The 17408-nt window shown below is 52.7% G+C and overlaps 1 protein-coding gene across 4 annotated transcripts in view; it reads left to right on the forward strand.

The window, feature by feature from the left end:
- Positions 1–499: 499 nt before the first annotated feature.
- Positions 500–17408, forward strand: part of GLI2 (GLI family zinc finger 2) — a 250116-nt gene continuing 233207 nt past the window's right edge. For all 4 annotated transcript variants that reach the window (XM_046659498.1, XM_046659500.1, XM_046659501.1 and 1 more), the window contains exon 1: positions 500–788. The gene's annotated coding sequence lies outside the window, so the exon portion shown is untranslated. The remainder of the gene's footprint in view (positions 789–17408) is intronic.

The raw sequence follows: 17408 nt of genomic DNA on the forward strand, positions 1-17408 counted from the left end.
CTGGGAACGGCGACCCGGGCATCTCCCGGCGGAGGGGAAGAGGGAGGTCGGGAGGGAGGGTGATTTCAGAGATTGAAAACAGATCAGTCCCTGCGCCTTAGCTCCGTAGCTCATCTGACTTGAGTTAGCGACCCCCCACCCACCCTGGCGCCTTAAAAAAAAGTGTCGGAGATTGGCGCGTTCTTTCGTTCTCTGCTCGAACTTTCCTAGTGTGCTTTCTTTCCTCGGTGCAGGGGAACAGAGTCCTCGGCCGCCCCCTTCTCCTCCGGGTCCCCCCAAGTCCCCCCGGGCGGGTGCGCGCGGCGCGGGCTGGGGTGCGGCGCTCGGGTGTGCGGCGGTCGAGCGCGCGGGGGCGCTGCGCCGTCCGGGCGGCGCTGATGGATTGCAGGAGTGCCGGAGCTCGCCAGCCGAGGCAGCACGGCTCCGCGGACTTTTTTTCAAACTCCTATCAATGAGACTTCGAGGAGGAGCGGGAGGCGGCGGCGGCGGCGGCGGACGCGGAGGAAGGCGAGGAGGAGCCGGTGGAGCCGGAGGAAGGAGCGCGGGTTGCGCGGCGCCCCGGAGCCTCGGCGAGCTGCCCGCTCGCTCGCGGTAGGGGCTGCCAGGCCCCCGCCCGCCTCTGGGTCTCCTCCCCTGCTTGGCCTGCCCCGCCCCGGCCCGACTGAGCCCCGGCACACGGCAGCCCGCGGCGGGTCGCCGCGCCAGCCAAGTTGGGATGGGGGGCCGCAGCCACCGCCCGGCGCCCGAGAGGCCACCTGCGTGCTAGAGGCAAACTTTTGTCTCCCTCGGTAAAGTTGCATTGGCCTTCTTTTGCTTGCTTTTCGTTGCGAAGTGCTCTCTACCCTGGGGAGCCCAGGCCGAGTGGGATGCTGCGCCGTCTCGGATGGTCTTTCGGCCGAGTACTCGCGCCACTGCGCGGAGATCAGGGCACCGGGCTTAGGGGGCCCGGGGTCTAGTGGGGCGGCCCCGTTTTATGCTCTGGCCAAGCCGGGCGGGGACGTAAAAGGGGTTCTGGGGCTAGGAATTCTTGGTTAGGGGGCGATTTTGCATCCTCCTTCCTACCTGGGGAATAGAGTCTCTCTTCTCGGGCTGCACAGCCGGGCCGGCCCCCGCCCCATCTCCACGGCGCCCGATCCCAGGGTTGTTTTTGCGGGAGGTGAGGTGAGGTGAGGTGGCCCGGGGGGCGGGGGGGCGGTGGCACCAGAGGCTAAGATGCTGCGAAGCTCCCGGAGGTGGGCGATGGGAGTGTGTCTTAGGGGAGTGTGCTGTGTGTGGAGAGGCTGCAGCCAGCCACTTGCGAACTTCTAACTGCACTTCTCCGCGCTATCCGTCCCGGATCCCTGCCTTTCTTTCTTCTTCCCTTCTTCCTTCCCCTAGTCCGGCCTTGTCGCCCCCTCCCCCTCGGTCAGGCTCTCCTCTCCCGGCTCCCTTCTTGCTTCTTTCCTCCTCCTCCTCTCCTGCCCTCCGCCCCGAGATCCGCTTGACTTCCCGAAGGGATCGTCACGTAATCCCTCGCCCCGTCCTCCTGTCCCCCCACCCCTCACTTTCATCCCCACCTCCCACTCATAGTCGTCGCCCCCGCCTCCCCCGCCCGGCAATCTCTCAACAAGTATATTTGCTGAGGAATTTGAAAAATCCACTACTGCAACTTGATCTGTGTGTGATGGATGGGGAGAGGCGCGGAGAGAGTTGGGCGCCAATCCTATTAAGGGTTTAGAGAGGGGAGCGTTTTCCCTGGGCGGGGACGGGGGGGATTGCAGGGAGGGGAGGAGGAAGGGAGCGTGTGCTTGTGTGTGTGAGTGTGAGCGCGCCCGCCGCGTCGGGGAGCTGGAAGTCCACCCAACTCGGCGCCTTTTCAGCCTGGCAGTAATTGCTGTCATTTCCTAGGAAACCCGACTTTTACAGCGGGAGGAGCTGGGACTGGAGACCTCGCGCTTCACCCCGGGTGACCGGCCGCGGAGGCTCTGGAAGGCCTTGGGTCCTCCCTCCCCGTCCCCCCAGGGGGCCTCCCTCTATTCCTCTCTCTTTTGTATAATTTTTGTGGCTCTCAGAGTTGATCCCGGCTGGGAAAGTAGACCTTTTCTTCAAGTCTGGTGCCGGGCCCTGGGGGTCTTTTCTGCACTCCTCTGCCCCCACCCCGCCCGGGCATCCCGCTCGGTGCACGGCCTCTGGCGCGGGCTTTGCAGCCCGGTGGCCGTGGACGAGTCCCGGGCCCCCGCCTACCGCCCCCGCCGGCGTGTGGAGGTTTAATCCCGACAGCTTCAGATAAAGGGAGCAGTTGTAAAACGCTCATACGCTGTTTGCAGACGAGGCTCTGGGGGATGTTGGAGAATTTGAAAGTAAACGTTTCCCTCGCAAGCGGCATAAAATAGTGTTTAAACAAATATTGTATTGGCATGCTCAGGGGGCTCGGTGCCAAAAAGTAAAGTAAATAAACTCTGAAATCCAAAATATACAGCGGCGGAAAGCGGCGGAATAGGCGTGCTTGTCACCAGTCCCCCAGATGAGATCTGTTCGTTCTAGCCACCTCACCTAGGAGCCCCCTCCCCGCCCACTTCCTTACCTAGGCTGGGAGTTTCCTTCCGTCTTCCCGTGTGGGGGCAGGCCTCCCTGGGCCTGAGAGCGGCCTTGCAGTGCTCAGTGCTCAGTCGGGAGGAAAGGCATTGTGTGCCTACCTGGGCTGGTCTCCCCAGGGGGAGGGCAGGGCACCCTGGCTCTGCGTGGCTGCTTTGACTTTTGATGCTCTCTGGGCTTGTCCCAGCTTCTGGTCAGCCCTGGGAGTAATTCTAGACAGCAGAATCTACACCATGCAGATGCATCCCCTCCAGGGCCTCCCTCCCTTCCTGGGCCCCTGACCTCTCTTCTTGCTCCTCTTTCTTCCTGCATCTTTCTTGCTTTCGTTTTCTAGACTTGCTGCTTCCTCCTCCCACCGCCGTGGGCTACAGGAAATTGCGGGGATGTTCTCTCCCAGATTTAAGTTCCCCTTACACCCAGACATGGGGAAAGTTGTCACTTGTCTGAGAGTTTCAAAGTTAGTTATATTTTGTAATATTTAGGATGGTTTTGTATTTCCCCTCTGCTTTCAGAAATATGCTAATTTCGTGAGGTTATTTAGTCATTTGAGGGAGATTTAAACGAACGCAGGAAGATCCCCATCCAGGTGAGGAGCCCCCTTGCCCAGGAAATGGCCCTCAGGTGAACCAGCTGTCCCTGGGTCTGGCATCTGAGTGAGAGGCTGTGCTCAGAGCACTCTGGTTTTGGGGTCAGTGGGTGAGGGTGAGAGGGAGAAAAACACTCCCAAGCCAGGAGCAAGGTGGGACTGTCCGAGATGTTTTTATCCTCCGTGGGAGTTGTTTTGAGGGGAGTTTGCACGGGGTTCAGACTCCTTGAGCAGAGCCTGCCCGGCTGCTCCCCAGCTCACGCTGACCCTGGCCGTGGCCTTAGAGTGGACTCTTGACTTGGCCTGCGAGGCCCGGCAGGCGGCCATAGAGTGGAGTGCCACTCCACTTTCTCAGGGATGCTCCAGCCCACTTGTGGGGAGAGCATTGAACAGAGGAAATCCTTTGAGTTGCCTGGTCGGAAGAGGGGGCCACAGGGCAGCAGCGGCTCATTGCCTGGCTGCGGGGGTCTTGGGGGCTGTGTACTGTAGCTGGCTTGTTTGCACTGCTGACTGAAAAATACACAAATACTTCATGCTTTTTGTACTCCCACAAGTGCCCTGTACACAGTGCAGCCCCTGGGGCTGGATTAGCAAAGCAGGGGATTCAGCAGGCAGGCAGACAAAATTGGGTATTTGCCTAATAAACACCCTTCTTCCATCGGGGCCTCCCTTGGCCACCGTGGGGCTGGGGGGGGGGGGACTTCACCCCACCGATGCCAGTGTTTCCCCTTAAATGAGAGCAGGAGGTTGTCATGTGCACTTTGAAAGCCCGTGTGACCCCTACACACCCAGCTGGCTTGTTTAAGCTCAAAACTCAAATCCTGCATCCTTGTGTACTCTAGCGCTGGGGCCGCGTGTCTCTTCCTGGGGAAATTCAGCAGGCTTCCTTTCATCTCAGTGACGCTGCTTGCTCATGATGCTGGCTCTGGCTCCAGGGAGGTGGAGCAAACCAGCCTTACTTCTTGGGGGGTGGGGAGGGTTCTACCTGTGCCAGGGTCTGTTTCCTGGTGCACCAGGGATGGCCAGGCCAGGTGGACCTCGCTGTGGACAGCTGCACTGTTCCCCAGGCCAGGGCCCTTTGAAAAGGAACCCCGGGAAGCAGCTCCCCCTTTCTTTTCAGTGAGTGGCACAGGCATGGACAAATAAGGCACGTGAAGAATGCAAAAGAGAGAAGCTTTTCTCAGATTCCAGAAAATTCAGAGAGGCAGAATAGGTGACTGTACCAGCAACCAGAACATGCAGCAGATTTCAGTGCTTTTAAAGATCCCGGAGGAAACCTGCTCTGAAACTCTCTCAGGCTGCCTTAAAAGATGGTCTGGGCAGGGGTCATGGTTGGCGTTTGGTGGTGTCCTTTGGTAAAGAGCAATAGCTTCATGGTTTTCAAATAAGCATGACACTAGATTCAATGTTACTCATTTTCTCTGAAATTAATTTGAGTGTTTGCTGTGGAATATAAAGGATTTATAAAATACAAATCATTGATCATTATTGTTAGATTTTGAGGGTGACAAAAACATCCTTAACCTACAGAACTACGTATAAAACCCTGGGAAAATGCACTGACGAGAACAGCAGACTTTCTGCATGTTCCGTTATCTTATTTTCCCCAGTTCCTTCATCAGCAAAAGCATCCTCAATAATCCAGTTTGTGATCTGATTCTAGTTTCTTAAAAACCATACAGATGGGGAAAATAACTCATTTAAGATGTGACCAGAGTACACACTAAACCGTTTTTCAGATTTTGGTTTAAATTGAAAAAGTTAATGTGGTTTTGTGTGTGTGCATGCGTGTTGTTTAAAAAAAAAACCAGGTTGCTGGGAAGTGTTTTAACTGTGAGTGCCCGGTTTCATGCATTAGCATAAGAAAAAGTTTTAGTGCATTTGCTATTGTCTGGCATGAAGAGTTGCAGCAGAGGGAAGGGAAGCCGCAGAGTGCGATGGTCCATTGAGATTCTCCAGAAGCGCCGGGCTCGTCATCTGCCACCGAAATCTGTGGTCGGATATCACTTTTATCTCGCTTTTCCATTCTCTGGCCTTTTTCACACGTTCACTTTTGTCAAGGTTTATTGATTATGTTTTCTTCTCTGCAAATCTGTGGAAAATTTAATGAACCAAAAACAGCAGTGAAATAAAGGGGACTTTTTATTCATTAGTACGGGAGTGATTTTCCCCCTTGGGCCTAGGGCCCCTGGCCTCCTGCGAGTGGGCGCGGGAAGGAGGCGAGCAGGGGGGAGGGCGGGGAGCCCCGCTGCAGGGCCGAGGCAGGCGGGGCCTCCCCAGGCCTGTGGCCTCGCTGCTCACGGCATGGCATGGGCCTGGCTGGGACTCCTGTCCCAGTTAAACGTTAAAAGCTCCTGCACGATGGCTGTTCTGGTCGGCCTGAGTGGACCACGCTGCAGACCCCAGCCTCGTCCTCTGGGATCCTGGCTCCGTGGGCTTGGGGATATTTGTAATCCCCCACCTTACAAACCATCTGAGTGCCTAGGCCTTCCTGGGGACACAGTTAAGTGTCTCCCTTCCTCCAGCCCAAGTCTCAAACCCGTAATTAAGCAAAGCCCCTGGTGTGATTACGCTTTGCTGACTCGGCTGGGTTTGGAGCTGCTTCCCTCTGTGAAATAGGATGAACTCTTGCTCTTTCCAGGGGCGTCCGAGGCAGCCTGTGGTACAGTTCTGTTGTACAGGTCTGTCTGTCTGTCTCCCCTGACTCTTCTTTCCTCCTCTTTGTCTCTTTTCTGTCTTTCTCTTTTTCCCCCTTTCTTCTCCCTCCCTTCCCTCTCCTCTCTCTGTCTCCCCCCCACCCCCGCCCCCGTCTTGTCTTTCCTTTCTCTCCCCGTCCTCTCTCGCTCCTCGCTCTCTCTCCTCCATGTTCTACTCCGCGGAGGACTGGCCCGGGAGGCCTCCTGGAGGCGGCGTGCTCAGGCCCTGGCGACCGTGCGCGTCCGGGGGACATTCCGTGCCCCGAGTGCCCGCGCGCCGGCCGCGCCGCCGCCTTCCTCCCACCTGCCCGCCCGCTTGGTTTTCGGCGCCCGAACAATGGCCACATTGTCCCTGCCGCGCACCGGGCGCCTCGGGCGACTGGCGGCAGGCTGGACCCTGCTTGTGGCGAGTGGGGAAGAAAGCCCCGGCCAGACCCAAACAAACCAGCCCGGGTCGCCGCCTTTGTCCCCGGGCGTGACACCCGGAGCACGCGGGCCGGCTTCCCCGCGGGGACCGGTGCGCGCAGCCTGCGCCCACCTGGGAAAGGCGCCCTTTCCAGAAGGTGCTCTCGCCAGTGGGCTGCTGCTGAATCTCCCTCTCACTTCCGATCAGCTCGTCTGCCCTCTTCCCAGACAAGAGGATTCGAGTTGAGTTTACAGTTTGCAGAGTCAATTGAGAGCCTTTCACTAGAATCAGGAGAGAGAGGCGCCACGTTACCAAACTTGTGGTGGCCGTCAGAAACTTTCCGTAAGGCATCTTCGAGACTGACTGTAGCCAGGAAGGGCTCCTTTTGCCCTGTCCCCACCTCAAAGCTAGGAAAGAAATGGTGGTCGCTCAGAATAATTACCGCCCCCGCCTCGGGATTCCAGACTTCTTAGCGCTCAGGAAAAGAAAGATCTTTGAATGCTTAGGATGTTAAAAGAGCATCCGTCCGGGCTCTAAGCAGATGCTTAGCAATGCTTCTTTGTGTAGTGGACAATGCAATAAGTCAGCCCGACTTTTGAGCCACATTTATAAGGAACTGTAAGGGCTGCTCGAGTACACTTGTGCTAAGTTGAATTGATTGAAATTTAATGGCGGTTAGTGGCGATGAATGGTAATGATTTTCCAGCGTATCTTTGGCATACTTGACATTAATAACTGGAGAGTGTGTGCGCGCACGCTCACCGAGAGCCTGCCACACACGTGAGGCAGTAGCATTATTCATTTTCTGAGATGCCGGTCCTTTGCCTCTTTCCTCTCCTCAAATCCTTTTCCTTCTCACCATAATTCAGTTCAGATGATTTTTTTTCAAAAAAAAGGAAAAGAAGGAAAGAGAAAAATCTTTCTTCATTGAGCACGTACATCATATCAACATAATTTTGAGCTCATGATTTTTTTCAATTCCTGCATAAATCAACTTCTAACATACAGAATGTGATGAATTTGTTTTAGCTGCCATCATGAATTAATGTTATGCAAATAGAAGCTTTGCAGGTGAAATGATTTACTTAATAATTTCAACTTCTAATATTTAAACTCATTCATTATGTTGGGAGTTAAAAAAAAAAAGACAAGTCCATATTTTTTAAACCTGAGATGGGGAGATTAGTATGCAGGTATTTACAATGTAGGCAGGCCTTGATGGCCAGAAAATAGCTCTTAATTTGTTGCGCCTTTCTTTGGGAATCTACACTTCACCCAAGCAGTGGCTGAAGAAGCAGGGGATAGAAGTCTTGCCAAGTTCCGTCTGGGGGAGGACACCAGTGCCCTTAAATAATTCCAAAGTGACCGTCGAGGTACTATGTCCTATGGGACTGGACGAGCTCCACTTTGGGCACTAAGGAAGGCTTCCCTGTGAACTGGTTTTGAAGGATGAGTATTGCTGAGCCTGGTGGAGAAGGGTGAAGGGGCTCTGATGCCCCTGCCCCCATCTTTGTTGTTTGCTAGTTAAGACCATCTTAAGAGCAAGTCATTAACCCCTGCCTGTGAAGGTGGCATGGTATAAAGTTGGGCAGAGGACCCCCACCCCCATTGCCCTCTGCCCATTCATAACTACTAGGAAGACTTTCTTATATGTGTCATCTTTTCAGGCTGTTTTCCTCTGGAAAAAGTCAAGGAAGAGAGTAAGGGTGATGAATGAGTACGCTATGAAGAGAAATTGGCTTGAACCCTTTGGGGTTACCCTCCGGGAGAGCAAAACCAGTCACTCAAGAGCTGGGTGACCCTGTGCAAGCTGCTCTGCCTGTCTGTGGAAGGAGGGGCTTGGCAAATGTGGTCTCTCAGGTCCTCCGGCTTCAAACTCCTGAAGCCAGAACACCTGCCCTCGTGCCCTCTCTGAGTGAGACGGCAGGCAGGGTGGAGGACCGGAGTCTGGAGAAGGCGTGGGGCCTTGTCATTGCCTCTGCTTCTGGGGAGAGTGTGGTGAGGCGCCTCTCAAGGAATATGCCTCTGCTGTCCCCTGCCATTCACTCTCCCTAAGCCAGCTGTTGAGCTCGGGCCACCTCTGGGGTGTGGTCACAGGGTGAGTGTGGATGGGGTAGACTTGGGGACACTGGTGGGGGCAGGGGAAGCACTCAGCCTGTGATGGCATTTTCAGACTTTCCTGAAGGCTACGGGCAAGTTGAAGGGAGGGCTCACACAGAAATGTGTCGTGGATCTCTGAAGATAAAGGTAGAGTTTTGACTTGACTCCTCCAAAAATTGAGGTCATGGTGTTCTGATGACAGGTTGAAGGCGCATCACTCAGACATTTCCACGGCCGGCGCTGGGCTGGGCTGTGGTGATACATTGTGTGTCCAGGCAGTGACAGCGTATTTAGGGCCGGCCCTCGCTGTCTGCGGAGATCAAGGTGAGGGGACGTCCCTGGTGCTTACAGGCTGAGGGTGTGCATGCATTACCTTGTTTATGTAGGGAAAGAAGAAACCAGACTCAGCAGTTACCTAGCCAGGGGTTTCGGGTATGCTGATGGTAGGATGGGGCAGGATGGTCGGGTCGAATGTAATTTAGATGTCTCGTCTGTGGAAGACAGAGGACACACTGCAGTATGTGGCTTCGATCCGCCATAGACTATCTTAGGTTACTCTTGCTGTTAAGTGTGAATGTGGGATGTGTATATTTATACTGATACGCGTGTATCAGTAAGTCTTGTAACTGCCAGATCCCTTTATGAATTAGAAGATTTTTTTCTTCTCTTAAGATGCACTTAATCAAAAAAGAGAAAAAGCATAAGAGAATGAAGTCAGAACTGGAAATGAGTTACAGAGGCAAATCTGAGAATAAGGCCTTGAGTGTCTCCAAGTCGGGTTCCTGGGCCTCCCAGATGGGATTCAGGGGAGAAGCGTGTTAAATATGCAGATTCTCAGGCCCCAGGGGGAGCCTACTGCAGGGTGGGGTCTTGCCTGAGATCTGCGTTTTATTTTTTTTTAGGACTTTTAGGGTGGGGTGATGTCGATTAGTGTTTTCTTGCCCTGATGTCCCTGCAGTTCCTTTCTGGTTTTTGCATTAACAAAGGGATGGCATTCGCATCTGTAAGGCTGGATGGACAGCCCAGGATTGGCCTGGCAGATTCTAAGACTTTGAGCTGCCTAGTCTGCTCTTGCTGGACTGGAGGTTGGGGCAGACAAACCAGCTGAGAACTGAGCTGCTTCTACTCCAGAAGGTCATAGAGAAGTGGACGGGCAGGGGCTCTTCTGTGGGACAGTGGCCGAGACTGTCAGGTGGCTCTGACGCTTGCCTGTTTTGCTGTGCAAGATAGCCTTCAGGCCCCAGGAGAAAGCAGAGACTGGTGAGTTTATTCCCTTAGCCCCTTGGGTTATATGCCGTGGGTTCTGGCCTGAGGGTCCCTAGGGTAGCTTCTTTCTTTTCCCGTGTAAGAACCTGCGTGTGCATCGTGACGGCTGTCTCATTGCTTCGTGGCGCAAGTGGCCGGAAGTGGGACTCTTTTGGGTCCAGTTTGGTGTTTCACAGTTTGAGCAGGCCTTTTGGGAGTTCGGCCCCATGCTGAGGTTTGCCTGGAGGGCCTACCTTGTGGTGTCTTTATGGTTCCCTAAGAAGGACAGAAAGGAGATAGACTGGCGGGAGTGAGGGTGCGGAGAGACAAGCTGGTGTGGGCTGCTGCGCCCACGCTATCGTGGCCTCAGGTGTCAGAGCTGGAAGGAGCCTGTCTGAGGGCACAGGGGGAGGTCACCAGCCACCATGGGTTCCTCAGTGCCGCAGCATCCTGTCCCCCAGTATCCTGCCCCCCAGCTCGTGGCACCTGCTCCCCGCACCTTGGCCTTGGCGTCAACGTATTTCGAGAACATCCTGTCTCCTCGCTCTGACTAGAGTCTGCTTTGGAATGAGAAGGCAGGAAAGAGCCTGGAAGGAGTCTGATGTGTGTGGGGCCACTGGAACGTCAGGACTGCGTGGTTTCTCTCTATGGCCCTTGCCTCTGAGCTCAGAGAGGGAGACCTGGCGGCTGCCTTACAGACGCGTTTTGGTATTGATGAGGCTCTTCGTGGGAGCCCAGCATGGCTGTCGCTCAAGGCCAGGGTCCCAGGAACAGTGGCCTTTCTTGTCACTGAGGTCTGCTGGCCTTGGAGACTTGGGCTCTTGAATCCCTCGGGCTCTGATGGTGGGGGCCGCTTTTGGGGCTCTGTGATTTGTACTGCCCCGCACTGCAGATGCTGTTGGCTTTATGTTCATATTTCAAGGGCACGTGAGCGAGGACTTTAAGAGAGCGTGTGCAGAGAAATCCTCTGTACGTTCCAACTTGGGTCTGGTGGATCAGTCCTCGCTCACTCTGCAGTTGCTTCGGATGGTGGCCGTGTGGAGGGACTGGGCTTTTCTGAAGGTGTGGCGTGCTTTCCTGTCCACATTGGCTCAGTTTCCCTGCTTGGTCTAGACTTCCGAGGGCGGACTTATAAAGCAGATCGAGGGCACACTGTCCAGCAGCTCCCCTGGCCCGGGAGCCCCATGGGAAGTGGGATGCGGGCTGGTGACATTTCCATCTCCAAGTTTCTGGTGTGCAACACCCAGGTGCAGAATCCTTCTCCAGATCCAGCCCTCAGTCCCAGGACCCTTGGTGCCCAGTGCCCAGCCCAGCTGTTTTACCAAGAACAGCTCAGGCCCCGTGCTCTCGTGTGGTGGTCCTTCATTGCCACCCCCCCCCCCCATCTTCAAGGGGCCTGCCTTGAATGGGTGGTCCCTGGCGGGCAGAAAGCTGGAGGGGGCATCAGGCTGATGGCTCCTCTGGAATCTCACTTCGAAGCTTTGGAGTGCTTGAGGGACCTGAGGGACATCCTCCCTCCTACCCCCAGCCCCACCGTGGTGTGAGTCCTGGTCTTACTTGTGATGCTTTTGGCTGTGAGAAGCAAGACTGAGACCAAGGCGCAGCCGTGGGCATGTGCTAGCCCGCTCATGGAGCTAGCTGCCTGAGGGAGCCCCATGTCCCCGCAAGCTGCCCAGCCACCTGCTTGGCCGGGCCCACAGAGCAGCGCATGGGACAGGCCTGGGTCTGCCCGATTCCTCTGCCCAGCACAGCCCATTCTGTGGGTACTTCGGGTTTCTCCAGTGGCCAGGCCCTGCCAGACCCTCTTTCGTCTGCTTCTGTTTCCTTTTATTTCGGTTTGAACATCGTTCTCTTTGCTTGGCTCCAGGCTCTGTGTTCGAGGTGCGGACTTCAGTTTAGCACCTGGGGACTCAAGCAGAGCCTTCTCTTCTGATGTAAAAAGATGAAAAACAACAACGACTATTTTCCCCGAGAGATCTTAAAACTAAGACATGCTCTTTTACAGAAAACTTGTAAAATGGGCAGCAGCACTAAAAGGAAAATTGTGTTGGATTTCCTTCCAGTCTCTATTTTTTTATATGAAATATTTTTTCACTCTATATTTTTCTACAAAGTTGAAGTTACATTATAAATAGTCTTGTAACTGTCGATTCACTTAACATTATAGCACAGACGTTTTTCTACATTTTTAATGAATAATTTTTATTGATGTGATTTTTTTTTTTTTTTTTTTGGTAAGGAAGATTGGCCCTGAGCTAACATCTGTGCCAATCTTCCTCTATTTTGTATGTGGGACGCCACCACAGCATGGCTTGATGAGACGTATGTATGTCTGTGCCTGGGATCCAAAGCCACGAATCCTGGGCCACTGAAGCGGAGTGCGTGAACTTAACCACTACGCCACCAGGTGGGCCCTGATGTGATTTTTATTGGCTACGTAATATTCCTTTGTCTGCCTCTCATATTTTATTTCACCCTGTTTATTATATTGTGGGCATTTAGATTGTTTCTAGTTTTGTTGTTATAGGTGACGCTAGAATAGACATCTTTCTGTGTAAATGTTTACCTGAAATTCTGATTGTTTCCTTTGAATAGATTCTTAAAAGTGAAATAACTTGGCCAAAATATTTGGGCAGCTGTTTTGAGGGCTGCACCTAGAACCTCATCATTTGGAAAATATGTCCTCGTGTTGCAGATGGGCGAGCTGAGTCTCAGAGACTAGAGAATCTGCACGTTGTCCTGGCGGTGGGGGTGGAGCCTGGAGCAGAGCCAGATTTGCTGACTGCTGCACCAGGCTCCTCTCCTGGAGCTGGCTTCTGAGTGCCCCCGTCACCACACACAAAGGCTACAGCACTGATTCTCAGCCAGGGCTATTTGTTCCCCAGGGGACGTTTGTCACTGTCTTGCAACATTTTTGGTTGTCACAACTGGGAGGTTGCTGCTGGCATCTAGTGGGTAGAGGCCAGGGCTGCTGCTCAATGTCCTGCAATGCACAGGGCAGCCTCCATGACAAAGAATTATGCAGCCCCAAGTGTCACCAATGCTGCGACTGGGAGACCCTGGACGGGGGTCATCATCAAGGCCTGTGTGGGGTTTCCCTCCCCGACTGATGCAATAGGACCCTGCCAGTGGGTAGGGGGGCTCCCTCTTCTCACTGGCGCTGTCACAGCGGGCGGCTGTGTCTTTTTCACACCTGGTTCTCACACCAGGCTGGAAATCTTAAACTTCTCCATGCCCTGAACCTGAAACAGTGTAGCAGTTCCACCAAGAGGACTTCCCTGTGCAGTCCGTTGGTCAGTCCGCCAGCACTTACTGGAACATCTGTGATGCGCCTGGCACTTATGGAGCTTGCGGCTGGGGGCGCACATCTTCCTTGCTAACTTGGTTTAGAGCCGACGGCCTCCGGAATCCCAGCAGGTTTCTCAAGTGTGCATCTTTCTCCGATATCCTCCCTGCCTAGTGGGGCGGACACTCATGAGTTGGCCAGCGTGTGATGTTGGCCAGGAGCAGATATCGCCCCAAACTCTTATCCAAGAGAACCTGAATATGTGATCTCCTGGCCCCAGGCTGATCCGTTTCCTACTTCACAATGAGTTTTGTGCCAGGCTCCTCCCGGCAGCTCTTGGTCAAAGGTTGTAGAGTCCTGGGTCAGAAGAAGGAAAAGCCTTGGGGTGCGGGCCTTTGGCAGTGGCTCATTTAATTAACCGAACTGTTGTGCCTGAGTAGTCCGGGAAGGCTTCCTGCAGGAGAAGACCAGAACTGGGACTCCGGGATGAGGACTTTGTCCACAGAGGGGCAGGGGAAGGAAGGGCAGTCGAGGCAGAGGAAATTGGGCAAATGACGGACAGGTGTGGCATTTTGGCAACCTCCAGGGAGTGAGTGTTCCTCGGGGGTGAAGTGTGAGGAGGGCGTCCAGCACTGCGCGGGGGGCCCTTCATGAGAGACTGGGATGCCCTGAAGGGGCGGTTTGGTGATCCCAAGGATGGCTCCACCAACTTATTGTCACCTGTGGTTTATCTTCAGGTCATGAGACATAAGTGCGCAGTGGACCCCGGTTCTCTCTGGGGCCAGAACAATAGGGATCCTGATGTACAGCAAAGTATCATTGGCTTTGCCTTTTTGTTCTCTCCCTCTTAGGTTTGGGCTGACTCAGTTTCCAAGTTTTTTCCTGCCAGGTAGGCAGACACAGCTATGGAACAGAGGGAGTTCCTGGCAAATGTGCACATACCTCTTGTCATCCTACCAGCCCTGGCCCATCTGTAGGCAAAGGGTGTGATGTCTGCCCCCTCCTCCCCTCCCCATTCCCGACCTGCTCCCTGAAGATAAATCCCCCTCAGGATCACCTCTTGGGCCTGTTAGAGGGGATGGCTAGTGGAAAAGGACGAGAAGATGAACCTGTTTCTCAGAACATCCACTGTGATCCTCAGGAACACTTTGAGTGATTTAAGGGTGGTCATTGTCGTGCACCCTCTATCCATCCATTCATCCAACCGTCCATCCAATACATCCATCCATCCATTCTCCATCATCCATTCATTGTTCATCCATCTTCTATTCATTCATCCATCTCTCCATCCCTCTGTCCATCCATTCATCCAACTGTCCATCCAATGCATCCATCCCTCCATTATCCATCATCCATCCATTGTTCATCCATCCTCTGTTCATTCATCTATCTATCCATCCATCCATCCATCCATTGGCTACAGGGATTTTAAAGGTCTTTGCCTTTGGTCCTTGGCCTACCCTTTCTCTCCTATCCACAAAGCCAGTAACTCGAGGGTCACTTCCTCCATGGAGTCTTTCCTGCCTCAGACCTCAGCTCTCACATGTCCCTGGGGTTTCCCTTGCTTATAACACTCATTAGTACTGTCTTGCCATTGTCTGTTTATTTGTGCTTAGGAAATGTTTGTTGATATATTCTAGGAAATTTTTCAATGGGAGAAAATGGCATTTGTTCACTTTCCTTTGACAACTCTCTTAAGAAATGTGAGCCAACCAGGCAGTGTCTAGGTTGGCCTCCTTGATTTGAGACAGCAAGAGCAATTGTTTATAAAATGATTAGTTTGTGATAGAGCAGAATCATATTTTTATATAATCTAAACATGTGTTATAGTTCATTTGGGCCCCACACATTATCTCTGGGTACAGTACTTTTATGCCTACTTTGAGGGGTTTTTAGGTGGGAGGCGGGATATTTTGGTGGACAAGGCATTGGAAATGTGGTGAGGGTTCTAGGTTGCCTTTGCCCAGATGTTAATAAGAGACCTCCAGCAGGCCATTATCCCTCTCTGAGCTTCTAGTTTATTCCTTGTCTGTCAAACAAGGCAGTTGGAGTAGATCATTTCCAGCAGTCTTTAAGCTGTGACATTCAGTGCCTGGGATCACAGTTTCTCTAGTTCAGTGATGAGAGGGTTGCATTTGGGGTTTTTAGACTCATTGATGGTCACTTCACCAACTGACTTGAGAAAGGACTCAGCTCTTGCCTTTAGAGTTCCCACAGGAAGTGCTCGTGTCTGTAGACACTGTTGCACTGGCTCAGATGGAAGGGCCTCAGAGACCATGTGCTGTGTTAGCACCACCCCCACTGGGTATGGGATGCTGCTCCGTGCCAGGATAACAACCGATGCAGCAGCAGTTCTCATTTGCATTTTAAAGATGCTATGGATGCTATCTGTTCTTTTGGAGTTACCCAAGGTCCCAGATCTAGAACAGGTGGGGTCACAGGTCCCTTCCCCTCCCCAGGGTTGGTGTCCCATCCACAGTGGGGTTCTGCCATATGCTCTAGGGGGAGGGCAAGGCACAGCCTTTGTCTCAGCAGAGACCGCCCTCTGTCTGGGAGGCCCTTTCCTGGCAGCTCTGGCAGTTGGGAATGTGGTCCTGTCCTCAGTCCTGGCCTGCCTCGTCCATCTCCCGCTCCAAGTGGAGGTCCGCCCACTTCTTTCTTCTAGGCATCAGCTCTCCGAGGGAGACAGTGAGCATTTTCCCTGGGCTGGTTCTTTCCCAGGCTAGCCCCCCACTCCCTTTTTGAGCAGATCTGAGCCCTGCATGTTCCATGGGACCCAGCTTGGCATCTGCTTGGCGTTCTGGCCAGCGCTCCTGAAGGGGACTGCCCAGGTGGCTGTGGCATGGCCATTGGGAAGGGATGGTCACATCAGCCCTTAGTTTGGAAGCTTCTGTGGAGCAGGGGGCTCAGAGCAGGCACTGGAGACAGACTGCACATCCCCTCTGCCTCGGTTTTCTCATCTGTGAAGTGAGGGTGACTGTGGACCCATCTCCCAGGGGTTTTGAGGGGTTGTCAAGGACATGGTGCATACTAATAAATCTTGATGATTATTACGGCAGCCCAAGTGGGCACCATCTATTTGTAGCTGCATCATACTAGCAACTCATTTAGGCTCCAGTCAACCCAAATTCTAATTTTCATTTAGCCCTGTGTTAAATGTGCTGCTGGTTCAAACCATAGTCCACATCCTTCTGGGCCTTAAGAGCACGGATTCTACTGGAAGACGTCTTGGCGAGGCAGGGCCTGTGCCTGCCAGAACCTGGACTCTTGTGCCCTTGTTCCTGGTTGAGAAAGGGATTAGTTCATTAGCAGGGAATTTCGAAGAGCTCCCTGATTTTCTTGCATCTCAGACCAACGAGGCACCTATGGTACCTTACCTGCGGGCTACCAGAGGCTGCGCTGGGCCTGAGGGTGACGACACAGTGCCGCCTCTGCCCTGTCTGGCTTTGGAGAGGCCTCTCCAAAGAGGGGCTCCTGGCCGGTTCCCTCCAGAAGCCAGGGCAGTGGCTGTGTTCTCCAGCCGTTGGACCCACTCAAGGAAGGAGATAGTTGCCAGTCAGAGAAGAGACTTGTGGCTTCGTGAGGCTGGTGACCACATGGCCCCCACGTGGCCAGCTGCCTCCTGCGGCTCAGCGGGCATTCTGCCAGACAGAACAGCCAGAGGGAGGCTCCCCAGCCCCAAATCGTCCTCTCCCCATCCCCACCCTGACTTAGGGATCATCATGGCCAAATACTAAAACAACAGATTTATTCTTCTGGATTTTTAAAAAATCCTTTTTTGATTTTTGGTCGATTTAGTTCTAGTTTTCATTTTTCTGTTAGTATTCCCCTTTCCCCCATATTTTACAGATTCGATACAGTATGGTCTGTAGTTTTACATCCTGTAATTTTTACTTACTACTTTTTGGTAAGCGTTTGCTGTAGGCTCTGTGGAAATGTGTGTGTTGGTTCCTTTATTTTGGACATAAAAGTTGTGTTTTATTTTTTTTCACTATCATAAGTAATTCTTCTAAAAACGCCTTTGTATATAAATGCTCTAAGATTATTAGTGTATTTAACTTTCTTTTAAATTGACGTGTAATTGACATGTAATATTCTATTAGTTTCAGGCGTACAACGTAATATTCGATTTTTGTATGTATTGCAAAATGATCATCACAATAAATCTAGTTAACGTGTCACCAAATGTAGTGACAAAAGTTTTTTTTCTTGTGATGAGGACTTTTAAGATCTGCTCTCTTAGCAACTTTCAAATATGGAATACAGTATTATTAACTATAGTCCCCATGCTGTGTTTTTTTTTTAAACGAAAAGAGATCGTTTGTTAAATAATTATGCAAAAAGATTTTAAAAGAAGAAACTCAAAACCACCCATGACCTCAGGCCTGTATTCCCAGTGGGGAACCCCCTCAGCACCTTGGCAGATGTCTTTCTAGACCTTTCCTAATTATGTTTGCTAATATTTTCTGCACTCATGGATCACGTCACACTATTGTTTTGTAATCTACTTTTTTT

The sequence above is a fragment of the Equus quagga genome, chromosome 4, assembly GCF_021613505.1.
Source record: "Equus quagga isolate Etosha38 chromosome 4, UCLA_HA_Equagga_1.0, whole genome shotgun sequence".
In the NCBI taxonomy this organism is placed as follows: Eukaryota; Metazoa; Chordata; class Mammalia; order Perissodactyla; family Equidae; genus Equus; species Equus quagga.